Raw genomic sequence first — 15,091 nt, 5'->3', positions numbered from 1 at the left:
CCCATGAACTCTGGGTAGCTAAGAGCCAAGAGTGCCTCTCTACGGAAAAGTGTTGTACCAGGCAGAAGTGCCCCACCATGTTCAGCCTGGGACTTGGGGCTGCCCAGGAAGATCCCAGCTCAGCCTGAAAGCAGAGATCGACCCTAGAATCTCAGCTAATGGCATTTCTGCAGCTAAATAGAAAGATGATTTTTTTCTTTAAATAAAAAATGACCCAAAACATGTTTTGAAACATGTGTACACTGAGGGACAGGCTCAAGCTAATGCATTTCTCTTTCTTTCTTGTTTTCTGTGATAAGAAAGCAAAATCGACTCTTGGCAATTTTCCAGAAGGTGATACTTCATTACAGACTTTTTCTGTGATACAACAGATCTCCTGGACTTGTTCTTATCTGACATTTTGTATTTGACCAACATCCTCCAACCACAGGGACCCATTAGCGACCATTCTACCCTGCTTCTGAGTTCAACATTTTTAGGATCTACATGTGAGATCCCTTTGGGAGGGGTCTGGGAGGTTCACCTGACTGCTCTCCAGCATGTGTGCTAAGAAGGGGGTAGCTGTACCCCAGTCTTCCTGCTCTCCATAGTGGGGGTATGTGGGGGAGGGGAATCATGTCCTCCAAGGGGAGGAGAGAAGCCACAATCACTAGGATTTATAAGATGCTGGGGTCAATCCCCATCTCCATGGCTTCCCCTCCTATCTAGACCAGATCTGTTTTACTTCTGGCCTGTGCCAGATAGCCCATGTCTCGCTTTCAATGGAGTTCAGCCTGCAGAGACGAGGCAGGACCTCAGGGTGGGAGGGAGCGGTGGGACAGTAGTCTCACATAGTGGGAGCTTTGCCCTTTCTCAGTCCTCTAGATGCGGTTCGCCAGAGTGGCATGGCTCCCTTCATCCCCCAAGTCTCTACTCATGTGCCACCTTCTTCATGAGACCTTCTCTATCATAATTAACATTGAACTTTGCCCCCCACCTCCTTTATTTTCTCCACCCCAAAGAGGATTTCTTTGTCTTCCCCACTTAGAACCCAGAGCTCCACAAGGGCTGGGGTTCTGCATCTGTCTCTGCTAAATCCCCAGCAGCCGATTGACTATCTGATGCAAAACTGTTTTTACCCCGTATCCCTTAAAGTGGGAAAACCATGTGGGAGGTTCCCTGGGTTGGTGCAAGGTGGGCACAGAAGGCCCGGTGGGGTCAATCACTGGCCCCAGCTCGAAGGAACATGCCAAGAAGCTCAATAAAGGCCACTTAATATGGAGAAGCAGTAGCCAAGCCCTTAGAGATGTTGGAGCAAACGGGGTAAGAAGACCCCACACACATGTTCCACAGAGATTATCAACAGCCAGAAGCCACCAACATTGAGGCTGGTGAGGGAAAGAGGTGGCACCACCAGAGCCCACAAGTTTGAACCTCCAGGTTGGAGCTAGAGAAGCTCTGGGTTGTCACAACAGTAGTTGGTGACCATAGAGGGAGGGGGCTGGCAGTGGGCACTGGACCCAAGAGACAACTCAAAGGGGTAGATTATGCAGGCTCCCCTGCTCTCCAGGGTAGGAGCATGTGTGAGGGGGAGAAGATGGCATGGCGAGATGGAAAGCCAGAGAAGGATCAGAGGCCAGACTTGACCTTCTAGAACTTTCTAAGAACCATCCATGAGATGGCGCCCATCTCTTACAAGGGCAGTGACCTAACACCTTCCTCCAGGCCACTTCTCCTGAGGGTTCCATCTCCACACACGGGATGCCAGGCTTCCTTGGGAACCATTGGAAATGGACCAACCACACTCAAACCATAGCCGTCGCTGAGGGAGAAGCATGTGCTGCTAGGGAGCCTGGGTGTGGGGTGCCTCTTCCTGACTGGACTTGTGCACCCCCACTTGGCAAGGGCTGGGTACACAGTCCTGGGCTGCATGTGTGCTTATATCCTGGGATCACATTGCTACAGAGTGACCTAGGGTGGCTTGGTGGGGACAGATGGCCCCGTGACCCATCGCCCTTTAGAAGGCTAGCTTGGGCTGCTTCATGTGAGAACAGCTGATTTTCTCTCCTCTTGTATCTAAAGCAGAGGGACACCACAGTGTGCTGCCCCAACCTCTAAGAGAGGAGCCAATATACCCCTAGGTGAGTTTGGGGTGATGATGGCTTGTGGATCTGTTCCCCAGAAAATGCCCTCAATGCAGATAACAATGTCGCCCACCTAACTTTTCCCAGGGCCACCTCCATTCCAGGGTTAGTCTAGGAAAGGTGTGAAGCCCACCTCCCCTCACCTCAAATTAGGGTAGTTCTAGGAGATCATCCTGCCAGAGCTCTCCATGGGTCAGCAGAGGGCTCTGAAAGGTGCATTACCCTCTAGTTTCTCCAAGGGGTAGCCCACTCTTCTGCTTCCAAGTCCACATGGGTTGTGTTCCTGAGATCCCACCTCGGAACTCAGCCTTCCACCTGTGCCACTTGCTATGAGAAGGATCTGATACCTCTTCAATATTTACCAGCACACCACTACTTCCACCAGCTTTCCGGGGAGAAATCCTGATTTGCATGTCATCCAACTTCCATGGTGCAAATTATTCCTACCATGGCAATTCCAAACTACCACCTGGAAGTCTCTGCATGTGAATTTGGTGAGAGATTTGCAAAATCCCTAATCAATAGGAGCTGACTCTGGGAGAATGCTTGTCCTGGGCCAGCCTTCCCATGCACGTGTCAGTGGAACAAAAATATCTTGAAGCAACCTGTGTCTGCTTTCTTGCCTTACTAGTGAAGGGATTTTCTGTTGAAGCTGCAGTCTGAAATGGTCGAGTGGACTCTTTGGCAGAACAGGCAGGAGCTGAGAGCTAGAACGAGGCAGTGTTAGGGGCAGGAAACCTGCTGCCTCCACCTGGATCATTCAAGGTATTTTAACACCAAAAAGTTGGCAAAGCATCCTTGCCCAGTTCCCCAAAGATCTTTACTGAAGCCCTCTTATGGTGCCCTAAGAAGTGTTTTTGCAAGTGGGGGGAAGAACAACGTCCTGCCCTAACCCATCCCCCAACCCCTAAAAGAAACTCCCGGGTTCTGACACCTGGGTATTGCAGGCAAGCTGGGAACTCTCTGGACAAAGCCAGAAGGTGTGTATTTACATATCTGTAGGAAACAGAGGTCTAGAGCAGGGGAGTTGCGAGTCTGCTATTCAGAGCTGTGGCCACTAGCGATATGGACAAGTGAGCGCTCAAAGTGCAGCCAGTGTCACTGAGGAACCCAATGCTTCTCTTGCGGTTCACTGACATTGAAACTGCACTGCTGCCTGACAGGTGCCGAACTGGGTGGTGTAGGGAGGCAGGTCCAGAAGGCGGCAGAGGATGGATGGTCAGGGGGCACTGTTTTTTGTGGCCTGGCTTAAGAAATAAAACCCTGTATTGTACTAGAAATATTCTCCAAAAGCCCTTGCTGGCTCTGGGCTCCACATGTGGGAACCTCCATGGGGACAGGAAGGCTGAGCCCGTAGGAGCAGGGTGGGCTCCAGTCCTGCTGCTGTGGGGCCTCCGCAGGTGTCTGAAGACTGCAGGGTGCTTTGGCCAGAGACCCAGCTGCGTTCTGTTGAAGGGTGGCGGAGACTCTGGTGCCTGAGGCCCCTTCTAGTACCTCTATGAAAACCTATGGGTAAGGGCCACCTGCCACCTTGGCCCATGTGTCCTTACCAGAACCCCCTTGCCTTGGGAGGCCAAAGAGGTTTCCCTACTTCCATTTTTAACTGAAAAAAAAAAAACCTCAGAAACTCCCCACCCTGAGCTTCAAGGCCAGGATTTTTCCAAGTGGGACACGAGGGCTTCTGACACGCCCCTGACTGTTCTACTGGGTGGGAGCTGGCCAAGGTCACTGCCCTTGGAGAGCTCCATAAAACACCATGGAGCCTGGGGAACACGGATTGTGTCCTATCTCTGTTTTTGTGTCCTCACTATAAGCACTTGGGGGAATCCTTTCTCATGAGTTGTTCTGAGCCTGTTTATCTGCCGATTCTGAGAATCAGTAAGAATTGAGTGGTCTTAAAAGTCCAAACATCAAGTGAGCCCTGATACTTCATGGCGGCTGTCATTTCCCGACCCCCACCCTCCTACCCAGAGCGCCAAAGATTCCTGACTCACATCTTCTGGGAAGTCCCCCAGTTGCGGACACCCGTGGTACCTTTTGATGCCTCTCCCTTTGGGCTTGAGTATCGCTGAGTCCTTGAGGTCCCAGCAGGAAACGGTCATCTGAAATCTCTGCCTGGGGTCTGAGTCCTAAGTGCTCTGAGTAGTGGCCTCTTCTGAAAGCCTGGTGACATTATCTGAGAATAATGAACAAAACTTGATCGATGCTACATCCTGAGTCTATCTACCCTCTGCCACAGAATCTTGGACCATGTGGACGTGGCTTCTCTAGGCTGGAGGGGCTTCAGGCTCCCATGCAACCCAAAGGTCATGTGGCAATATCTGCCTTCCTGAGCACAGTTCCTGACCAAGTAAATAATGATGGCTAAATCAAAACCAGGCATGTCCCTCTTGCCCAGAGCACTAGCCACACCAGCCTTCTCTGCCTCTGGGCTTTTGTAGCAGGGTCTTTGTCTACATGATCTGAAAGCAGCCCCTTTAGAGAAGGCTCCTCTCGGGTTTATCCAGACAGAAGCCAGCTGGTCCCTCTGAGGGCCAGAGAGGGGAGGCAGGTGACTAGGATCACCTGCCTGTCCCTGCCACATAAATGGGCTGCTGTCAAATGTCGGGCTTTCTGCCTTCTATAGAAGTGTCCCAAGGCCCAGACTGGATGAAGGGAAGGTGTAAGAAGCACCAATTTGAGAAGTGGGTACTGCTGTGCTTTTGTGGAATGGTCCTCTTGGAAGAGGAGAATAGAAACTTGACTCTGCTTAAAAAATAAAATGAAATGGACTCGACGTCAACCCAGCTGCCTTAGTGCTGATGAGGCCTGGTGTCCTAGTATCTGGTGGCAGGGGAGGGAGGGGGCACCCAGAATGGTGGGCCATGGACCACAGTGCCATTCACCAAACCTGAATGGCATCAGCACCTCTAACTCTGGGCCAGCCCTCGTCCCAGCCCTGCAGGGCCTGGGGTCTCCGTAAAAGGGACTGGGTAACTGTTCATGGAGGTCCTACTGCCTGGACACTTCCTATTCTAGTTGGGTGTCTCCAGGGGAGATGCCTCAATCCTGCTCATTGGCATCCCAAAGTGCCCTTCCCCAGAGGGTAGACACAAGGCAGCTTTGCAATTGGGAAAATTTAAAGTCCTAGAAATGCAGAGACTTAATAGCGACCTATTTCTGAAGACCTATTATAGCCCCTAGAAACAGGCTCAGAGGTAAACAAAGGTATGTAAGCCTCAGTTTCCCCCCTGTAAAATGGGGGCACTGGTATGTATCTCATGGGATGTTCTAAGGGTCAAATGAGCCAGGATGTGTCCGGCTCTTAGAACAGCACCTGGCACATCATGTCACAGAAGCTTTCCTCGAGGTCCCGTGGAGTTGTCAAAGGTCTCCAGGAGGAAGGATCTATTCAGTGCCGGCTGCTGGCTGAAAAGGAAGCAGGGCCGCTGGTCCCCGTGCTTCAGGGTCCCAGCAAGTGCAGCCTGGATTGTCAGCCTAGGCGTCTGGACTCCAGTCTTGGCATTGGTACCAAGTTGAATGTGGTGGTAGCTGATCTGATAGTCACTGGGGACACGATGGCTGTCATCTTTGAAGGTGACTCTTCTTGGTCAACAGCAACACTATCCACGATTTTAAGGAACCCATTTGGATGACAACTCACTTAGTAGCACACAACTAGCTGGTCCATGAAGACATGTGGGCCAGTACCCTAAACTCTTCTGATAACTAGAAAATCAGGGGAGAGTTGATCTCAGGAGCCCTGAGCCAGTCACCAACCATCACAGGAACAGGTGTTGGAATTACTGTGTGGCAGGCGCCTCAGTCTGTTCGTGGACATTAGCGTCTCTGAGCCTCAGCTTCTCCATCTGTAAAGTGGGCACAGAATGGACTTGAGGATCTGGAGACCCCTGCCTGTGAGGGCCACACAGTGGTGGAGGCAGACCTAGAGTCTGAGCTCTGGTGTCTGGCCATGGGCAATGCCTCCTGCCACCTTGTCCTAAGCCCTCTGGGGACATGAATCCTCAGGCCCTCCACCTCCATCTGTCATCGAGTGGTGTAGATGTTCCCAACAAGAGTGTCCAAGGACCCCTGCAGGGCCACACCTCTGACAAGATCTGCCTACCTAGGAATGGCTTGTTTCCACATTCCAGAATGTTCTAAAGTTCCTTAAGTTCTTTCATGTTCATTTGATCCTCAAACTTATCCCTTGAGGGGAGAGGGTGGTGGGACACCCGTGCTTCGTGGATAAGCAAATTTAGGCTCACAGAAGTCACACCTGTGGGATGGGGCCCTTCCAGACCTTGTCTGCTCTGAACTTGGTAGCACATTACCTCCAAGATCAGAATTTCCTCCACTGTCTGTGAGGCTTCCCCTCCCCACTGCAGCACAGAGCGGCACCTGCCCCAGGTGGGGAATAGCTCCCTGTAGCAGTTGGACTCCATCCTAAAAGCTCGTGGCCATGTGGTTTCTGTAATTCCAGACCATTCCAAGGTCAGCCTCCAACTTAAGGTTACAGGCTGCTTAGACTTTAGAATGGGACCTAGTGGTCCAATGCTGTCACCCAGGGAACATCTCTCGACCTTGCTGAGCCTGCTTTGGTCCCTCTAAAGATGGGAACAGAGAGCACTTGACTGGAGCTCTGGGGAAGATGGGATGAGCTCATGATACATGGCGTCTGACCCCTCTATTAGGACTTCTAGAACACACAGAATAGCACCATCTGCCCCCACCCCAAGAAACAGAACACATCTAGGAAATCTAGTTCGAGCAGAAAGATGCACAGACTCACGAATTGTTGTTCTGTGTAACTCAGAAATGCATAGCCCGAAGGTTGAAGACTCTGTGTGGGGAGGTGGCTAAGGGACCACTTAGAGCTTGGCCTGTCCCTGTCTCAGTGGCTCTGGGATCTACACTTCCTGCCTGCCATCAGGCAAGAATAAAATCCCAAATGGATGATAATCCAATCCAAGGACAAGACAGATCCTCAGTGCGAAGCCACTCCATAGCTGACCCAAGACGCTGGCTACGTGCTCCCGGGAGCCCTGGGCTCCTTAGCTGGTGCTCTGCACCTTAGCAGTGGACATAGGCTTGGGAACCCTCCGGGGGCAGAAGGAAGGACAGGTGGACTTCTCCAGGCTGCACCCCCACTCCCAGCACAGCTCACACGCAGGGTGCGTCCTCGAAGCCCACTTCCTTTTCCTGCAGTGATTCCACCAGACACTGAACCCCAGTTGGACCCGCTGCAGCATGCGAGCCTATGGAAGGCCACGTGAAGATGTAAACGGGGACGTGAGGTCGAGAAAGTGGGTGAAGCAGCTCACCACAAAGTCAGGTTGGAAGGCCAAACCTAAACCTGGCTAAGATGAAGGATATTGTCCCTCCCTGGAAGAACCCACCTTCCCGGGCAAAGCCAGCGCTCTCCTCCCTGCTGACAGCAGATGGGAATGTGTGTCTGGGGACATAGAGTCCGTCCAGGGCTCTGCTGACCCTGCTTGGGGCTGCTCCTTCCCTCAGGAGCTGAGGGACATCAGCAACCAGTCACGTCTAGATGTGTACGCGTCCCGGAATGCACACAGCAGTAGGGCCATGGGAACGACTTTGCCCCTGTGTGTGTGGCAGGGCATCTGGGCCACTGGGGACCCGATGAGCCCTGGAGGTAAGAGGACCCCCCAGGAATCTGAGAAGGATGCCAAGCTTTGAAAAAATGCCCACGAAACGTGGCCTGGACCACTAAGCCACGTGTGGACCTCGTCTCAATCCTTAAAGCAGCTGAGTTAGTGATGGACGCTCTGGTCAGATGTCACATGTCGATAGTCGGAGGTGTTGGATTCCAACTGTGCCACCCACAGCTGGGGAGCTTCAACTCACCCTTGCCCCAAGCCTCTGCTCCCGATGGCTACCTGTTGCTGCTCCCCGTCTCACCCTTACGTCCCCAAGAAGGGCCTCTGGAAATGGCCGTGGAGTCCAGCCCCTCCCTTCCCCGGGTGTACAGAAGGGGTGGGTTGTCCGATCGGGCGGGGTGCCACCAAGTTCTGCACCTCCTGGTTTTTCTTGTTGGCATAAAGGCTTCTCATGTGGCTGAGACGTGAGATGTGGACTTGGCATCTGAAAAAGTGCAGTCCAGCCGGGAGGTCATGTCCCCAGGGAGTCGGCCCCTCCTGGCATCATCTAACTTTGGTCTTTGGACTTGATAGAATCAGTGGGCGTCATACTGCCGGTTGCCCCCCTTTCTATCCAGAGGACTCACGGCCCGAGTCGGCCTGGGTGGGAATCCCTGCTCGGCCACTGTGACCTCAGACAAGTTGCCTCATTTCCCTAAACTCCCATGTAAAGGGGCCTGGTGGTAACAGCCGCCTCACTGGGTAGCTGTGAGGTATGGAGAAAGCAGATCCGGCAGGTCAACCTGTTAATCATTCTATAATGTCCACCTGTGAGAATCAACTTGGAGGCTCATGGATTTTGACTTGGCTTTGGAGGTTTCCAGTGTGATTGGCTCCTCGTGGGCTGTGTCAGGCTGCCAAGCACCGGGTTTCTCAGCTGGGATACAAACCTGCCACGTGGACAGAGTTCCCCTGGGTTGCACAAGGTCACTCTTGGGGGGGGGCTTGGGATGCAAGAGGAACTTTCACACTATGCTGCTTACACTTTTCACTGTGCCATGAGTGAAAACTGTCCTTTGACTCTGAACAGAATTGACATAAGCTTGTGAGATCTGGGGGGTCAGAATGCAGTGGTTATTGGAAAGTGAGGATGACTATTGCAGATCAAGCCAACGTAGGATGACTCCACCCCTGGAAATAGGCGAGTGGAGCTTCATGTGTCTGGTAGATCTTTAGCACCCAGAGGATGCTTTTAATGCTGTCAATCCTTTGGGATCTGACAATCAAACCTTTACCTGCAGATTAGAGGCTTAGGGATCATAGGAAGGGGGTGGTAAGCCTGTCCCTTTTAGCTTCCTGGGTGGATTCATGGAGAAACGGAGGAGGCCGTGATCAAATCCCAGGTTTATATCTGAGGCACCATGGAAAAAACAGCTGTGTGAAGTCACAACCTGGTTCCAGATCTAGGCCCTGCTGAAGGACAGAAGAGGCTGAACACCTGAGGAACTTTCTGGAAGCAGGTTTATTGGCTGCAGCCCACCCGTCCAGAGTGTGGCTCATGCCTGAAACATTCTCTGGACAGAGATTCTGGAAATTCTCGGACCTTTATCCCCTGCAGGAAGGGGGGGAGGGACATCCACATAACAAGTTTCTCTGTTCCATTTCGTAGACCAGAACATGGGTTTCACAAGTCTTATGTTTTCTTGGTTTTAAAAAAAAAAAAAAAAACCTTTTTGTACATCAAGTTTGAAGACAGTCCTCAATCCATGATGAAATAATCCTATAAATGTCATTTCAATATACCAACTTCTATCCAAACGGGGAAACCCACACATGTCAGACTGCAATACTGCATTGCTCACCTTCTGAACGATCATCTGTCTACCCAGGCTAGTGTCCACTGCTGAGCATATTACAGTCCACAATAGCCTCCTGTATGCACCTGCTCTCTCCAAGCAAGGGAGGAGATATGCTCCCCTCTGGAGTCGGGGCTGATCCTGGGCCTTGCTTGAATCAACAGGGTATGGGGGGTGGGGGAGAGTGATGTGCTGAGCCCTTAAGAAAACTTGGCAGCTGTGCCTTCTAGAAACCCAGACGCCATGTTGTAAGGAAGCCCAGGCCACTCTGAGGAGGGTCCAGGCAGAGACCCTGCGTCTGAATCACCAGCTAAAAAAATAAGCAGGCAAAGGACTCTAGCTGACAATCTCCTGGGACAGAACAACCATCCAATAGAACCCCGCCCAACGCCAGACCCCCACCCCATGAGAAACACGTGGTCACTGTTGTCTGCGGCCACTGTTCTGGGGCACATTGTTATGCAGCAATCATTCTGCTCCTCTCACAGGAGGTAAGCTCTGTCACATGAGGGTTTCGTCTGAATTGACGCCACCATGTCCCTGAGCCTAGCCTGGTCTACCTGGCCCTCAGTAATGGCTCAGAGATGGTGACAGCCATTCACACAGGTATGAGGGCCTCTCCACCAAAGTCACAGTCCCCCTGTGGCTTGGAGACTACTTGTGTTCTTGAATTTTGTCTGGAGTTATCTATTCCTGAACAATCGGGGGCGGCAACAGCACTATAGACCAGGTGACCTGGAACATCCCCACACCTGACCAGGGTCCCACCCCTTTCCAAGGGGTCTCCATCTACCCCAAGCTCTGGCTACTGTTCTTTCAGTTGGGAGGTGCATGCTTATCCCCACCCTCCAGCAGGAACCCTTCAGCTTCTGCTCCGACAAGTAGCTATTCTAGCCACATCTGTCCCCTGTGTGGCTGGGCACATGGAGGGTGTTTTGTGCTCCCCCTTCCCTATAACCCCCAGCCTCACTCACCAGCTCTGGCCGTGGGCGAGGAGCAAGATGACCAGCCTCCCGCAGCAGTGGCCTCCCTTATCTCCCCGTGTTGGAGCTCTGTTCCAACCCCTCCCCCAGGCTGGGCTGACAGGCTCCTAGTTCGCACTTTTCCCAAGCAGTGTCCACTTTGGGAAGGGTGGCAGGGCCCGAGAGCAGCCACTTCCTTAGACAAATGCCAGTGCTGACAGCTGGACACTGTTTTACAAACCCCGGCCCCCACCATGCCCCGGGGGTGCTGGGTAGAGCAGGAAGGTGAGGCCATTCTCCAAGGATGGACACTCGAGTGACCGTGTGTGGGTGGACTCTGCCCAGAGGACAGTGCATTCCAGGCCTGATGGCCGTGGTGGGGTCATGCCTCCGTGGCCTGGGGTACCCTCAGTAAGGCTAGCACACCTCTCTGAACTTCACTTTCTTCCTCTGTAAAGTAGAGGTAAATATCTTGCTGTGTGTCTTGCTAATTCTCCTCAAAGGATCACCACGCTCTGTTCACAACAGCCCACATTTTTCTGTAGGTCAGGCCATGAGCGTTGGTTAGCCAAGCCTCTAGAACAGGGTCTCATGAGGCTGCACTCAAGGTGCCGGCTGGGGGCTCATCAGAAAGTTCCCCTATGCCAGCCGCAGTGGCACATGTCTGTAGTCACAGCTGCTCAGGAGGCTGAGGCAAGAGGGTCGTAAGTTCAAAGCCAACCTCAGCAAAAGCGAGGCCCTAAGCAACTCAGTGAGACCCTGTCTCTAAATAAAATACAAAATAGGGCTGGGAATGTGGTTTAGTGGTCGAGTGCCACTGAGTTCAATTCCCAGTAGCCTCTTTAAAAAAAAAAAAATTGTGCATAACTGCCCTAAACTCCTGAGGTGACTGGCAGGATTGTCTCTCCAGGTATTAAACTGGGAACATTCAGTTTCCTGCTGACTGCTGGGTTGAGGCTGCCATTGAGTCCTTGACACATGAATGTCACCAACATGACCAGCTTCATCAAAGCCATCAAGGGGGAGAGTCTGCAGGCAAATGGACGTCATTGTCGTCTGTAATGTAGTCGTACCCAATCTCTTGTCCATGTGCTGTTGGTGAGAAGTGAATCTCAGGTCCTACTCTACTCAACAAGGAAAGGACTTACAAGGACATGAGTGCCACCCGGGACCTTCTTGAAGCCTGTTCACCACACTCCTCGGCTCCTTCATTTGGCCTCCAAATTGAGTAAGTACATTGGGGGGGATTGCTTCCTGCCAAGCCTGGGTTTTGTTTTAATTCTAAAATCGGGGTCCCTGCAGGAATCAGGGCACACCTGTTTAGTTAATCGGAGCACAAAGTGACAAGTGTTGGAGAGAGGTGTTCTCAGAGGTTTGGTTTATAAATGGGCTCAGCTACTCAGGAGGCTGAGGCTGGAGGACAGCGATTCAAGGCCAGCCTCAGCAACTTGGACCCTACCTCCAAAATGTCAGCCAAGGCACAGGTAACCCTGCCATCTACTTGGTGCACAGTGATTCTCAGTCCTGAGTGTTCAACAAGAATGTCTTTATATTTGCAGTGGATGATTATTTTTTTTCCTAAACTAAAGCCAAATTTTTATTTCAAAGCTTCCTTTTATGGATTCCCCAGTTATTGTCAAAAACCAACTGGGAACAAAATAGTCCAAGTTCGTTCCTTCAATGAACATTCTACCATCTTGTTATGGTGGGTACCCACGTGCATGCTGGGGACACTTGGAGATGACAATCACTGGTTCCTCTGAGTCTGAATCTGAACCTCAGCTCGCTCCCTTCCCAGCACCTGGGCCCCTTTAGTCCTGTTCCTTTCTTCCCCAGCCTAAGCCCCCACCTCTTTTTCAATACAGTGTTGGGGGGGAAAGGAAGAGTGTTCTGCAGTGGACCCCGGAAGCTCTCCTGCTCTCCCCACAGAGCATGCTCCTCCCCCACCCTGGGCAGGTCATCTGCCACCTCCTCTCTAGGTGGAGCACGGACTGTCACTCCCCTACTTCAGCAGCTGAAGACACGACCGGGGAAGCCAAGTAGTGTGTAAGCTGCCTCCTGAAAGGAGCTCGATGGGCCATGGTGGGAGAACGTGGAATGGCGTGGGAGGAGGGGTGTGGGAGCCGCTGCCCCTCCGTTTTACAGGACCAAGAGCTCTGGAGGAGGATGGTTGCCATGAGGGTCGTGCACCAGTGTGAATGTCCTGAGGCCACAGGACCCTATTTAACAGGATGGAAGAGTTGAGAACATGGGGTGAGCACTGCATCAAGGACCTCCTTGTGGGGGGCTGTTGGGCTTTGCCACCACCCACAGCGCGCAGGTCCACGTGGGCTGAGCCCTTTGCTCCCTGCAGCTGTCCAGTGTCCATCCATCCCTCCATCCCCGCTCTCATCCATCTTCCAGGCCAGCAGAGCCTGCTCCTCTGTCAGCTGTGCTGACACTGCCCCTCCTCGCCCACTTCTCCCAGCCCTCAGACTCCTCTTGGAGCCACCTGCTACCACGACCCCTCCCTCCATGCCCCTCACTTCTGTCCTTCCTTGTAATCCTCCAACTGCGCAAGATACAGGAGACCGAAGAAAGCAAGTGCCCTGGCGGCAGGGAGGAGACTGACCACAGGAGCTGCCAACCCCTGACTCTGAGAGTCCAAGACGATGCTCCTCAAACCCAGACACGCCTGGGAGCCACTGGGCCAGGGCCTGGCCAAACTGGGGAGTCCAACTCAGGAGGCCCAGGTGAGGCCTGGGATCCTGCACTTCTAGCAGCTCCTGGTGGTGATGCCGGCCGGAAACCACACTGAGAAGCCACACCTGGGACACCACCCAGTTCCCCTGTGCCTGGTGCAAAGGAGGACTTTGGAGGACTCTGAGAAGGGCTTATCTGACAGAGGATCCTGTGAGGGAACTTCTGGGGCCTCTGGAGGGAAGATGGTCATGGCGGGTGGGGTCATCCTGGGTTTCACCTCCTCATCCATCTTGGAGAAAGATGCATATCTTAATGGAGGTTGAGACTCTTTACAAAAGAAGCCCAAATAACCTGAGTCGGCTTTCACCCATCCACGGGTAGATCTCAGTCTCCCCTTCTCTCGCTCCCTGCAACCTTAAAAATGGGTGGTGGCAACCACTTTCTTCCTGTGAAGGCAGGTGACTGAGAGTCATCGCCCCCCATCTTCCCGGTAACCCATTGCCCCTGTCTCATGAGTAAACATCACGTCAACCCCAACAGAAGGGCCTCCTGCAAAATCCCTGACCAAGGGACATGACTAAGTACCATGTGGGGTGGTTGTGGTCTGGATCTTGATTGTCCCCCAGTGTGTTATGGGCTTTTTTCCCCAGGGGAACTGTAGGAGGTGGAACCTGGCTGGAGGGCGTGGGCCTTGGGAGTATGCCTAGGGGGGACTGTATCTTGTCCCTGCCCCTCTCTGCTTGCTGGCTGCCATGAGCTAAGTAGCTCTGCTCCACCCTGCCGCTCTGCCATGATTATCTGCCTCACCAGAACCCGCAGCCATGAGGTAGTGGACTGTGGACAAAAAACTCAAACTATGAGCCCAAACATTTTTCCTCTAAGCTTTTTTTCTCAGGTGTTTTGTCATAGCAATGGAAAGCTGACTGACACAGGAGTCCTGGAAGAGACCTTATAACAGCAAAGACCGAACACAGGTGTAAAAAGTGGTGCATCCAACTGAAGACTGCCGCTAACGGGAACGTACCATGGTTGGTCTTAGTTTTGGTGACAGTTCCGTGAAAGATGTTAACATTAGGGTTGAGGGCTATTGAGGACTCTGTATTGTCTGTAAATCTAAATAATTCCCAAATAAAAAGGATACTAAGTAATTGTGGTTGAGAATATGACTTGGTGCCGTAGTCCGGCTGCAGCAAAATAACTGGGGGGTGACAAACAACTTGTGTACATTGATACAGCAGGCGTGGGAGCCGTTTATTGTAAGACCGGAGGGGTATTTATACATTCTACACAGCTTATCTAATTAACATAAACTAGATACAGCAGTCAACCAATAAGGAATCTCCACACTTAATGGCTCGCTGGCATTACTTCAGAAACCACTCCCTCTGGCAAAATGCCAGGCGCCATCCTGACTTGTTTACAGAATCTAACAACTTGGAACAAGAATTGCACAAGAGGCCTCTTGGAGCATGAGATGACAGGAAGGAATTAGCACTGTTTGAAAATCTACTGTCTCCTGCCAACTCTCCTCCAAAATAAGTCCATATAACGAGCAAAATATGGTGGGGAGCAGAAGGAAGGGGTGTGGCGGTCCACCCAGATACCACGAGGGGGCATGATCTGTAAAGAACTATTAAATGATTATCAATCTGCTTATTGTTGCTCTATGCAGGGAATTCTAAACAGTAATAACTGTGGACCTGAAAATTCAACTTTTAACTGTTGAAAATTGAAACCAACTCAAGTCTGGGTCCCAGTGTTGAACGTTGCTGCTTTAATCAGAATATTTGTCCCTAGAAGAGGAGGCTTGTTGTTGAGACTAACGACTCCTCAAGATTCCAAGTCCTCATCTTACAATGCCAGAACAGGGCGGGCACCTGCCTTCT

Source organism: Ictidomys tridecemlineatus, chromosome 2 (genome assembly GCF_052094955.1).
Source record: "Ictidomys tridecemlineatus isolate mIctTri1 chromosome 2, mIctTri1.hap1, whole genome shotgun sequence".
In the NCBI taxonomy this organism is placed as follows: domain Eukaryota; kingdom Metazoa; phylum Chordata; class Mammalia; order Rodentia; family Sciuridae; genus Ictidomys; species Ictidomys tridecemlineatus.
Note: the sequence above shows the minus strand (reverse complement) of the source record.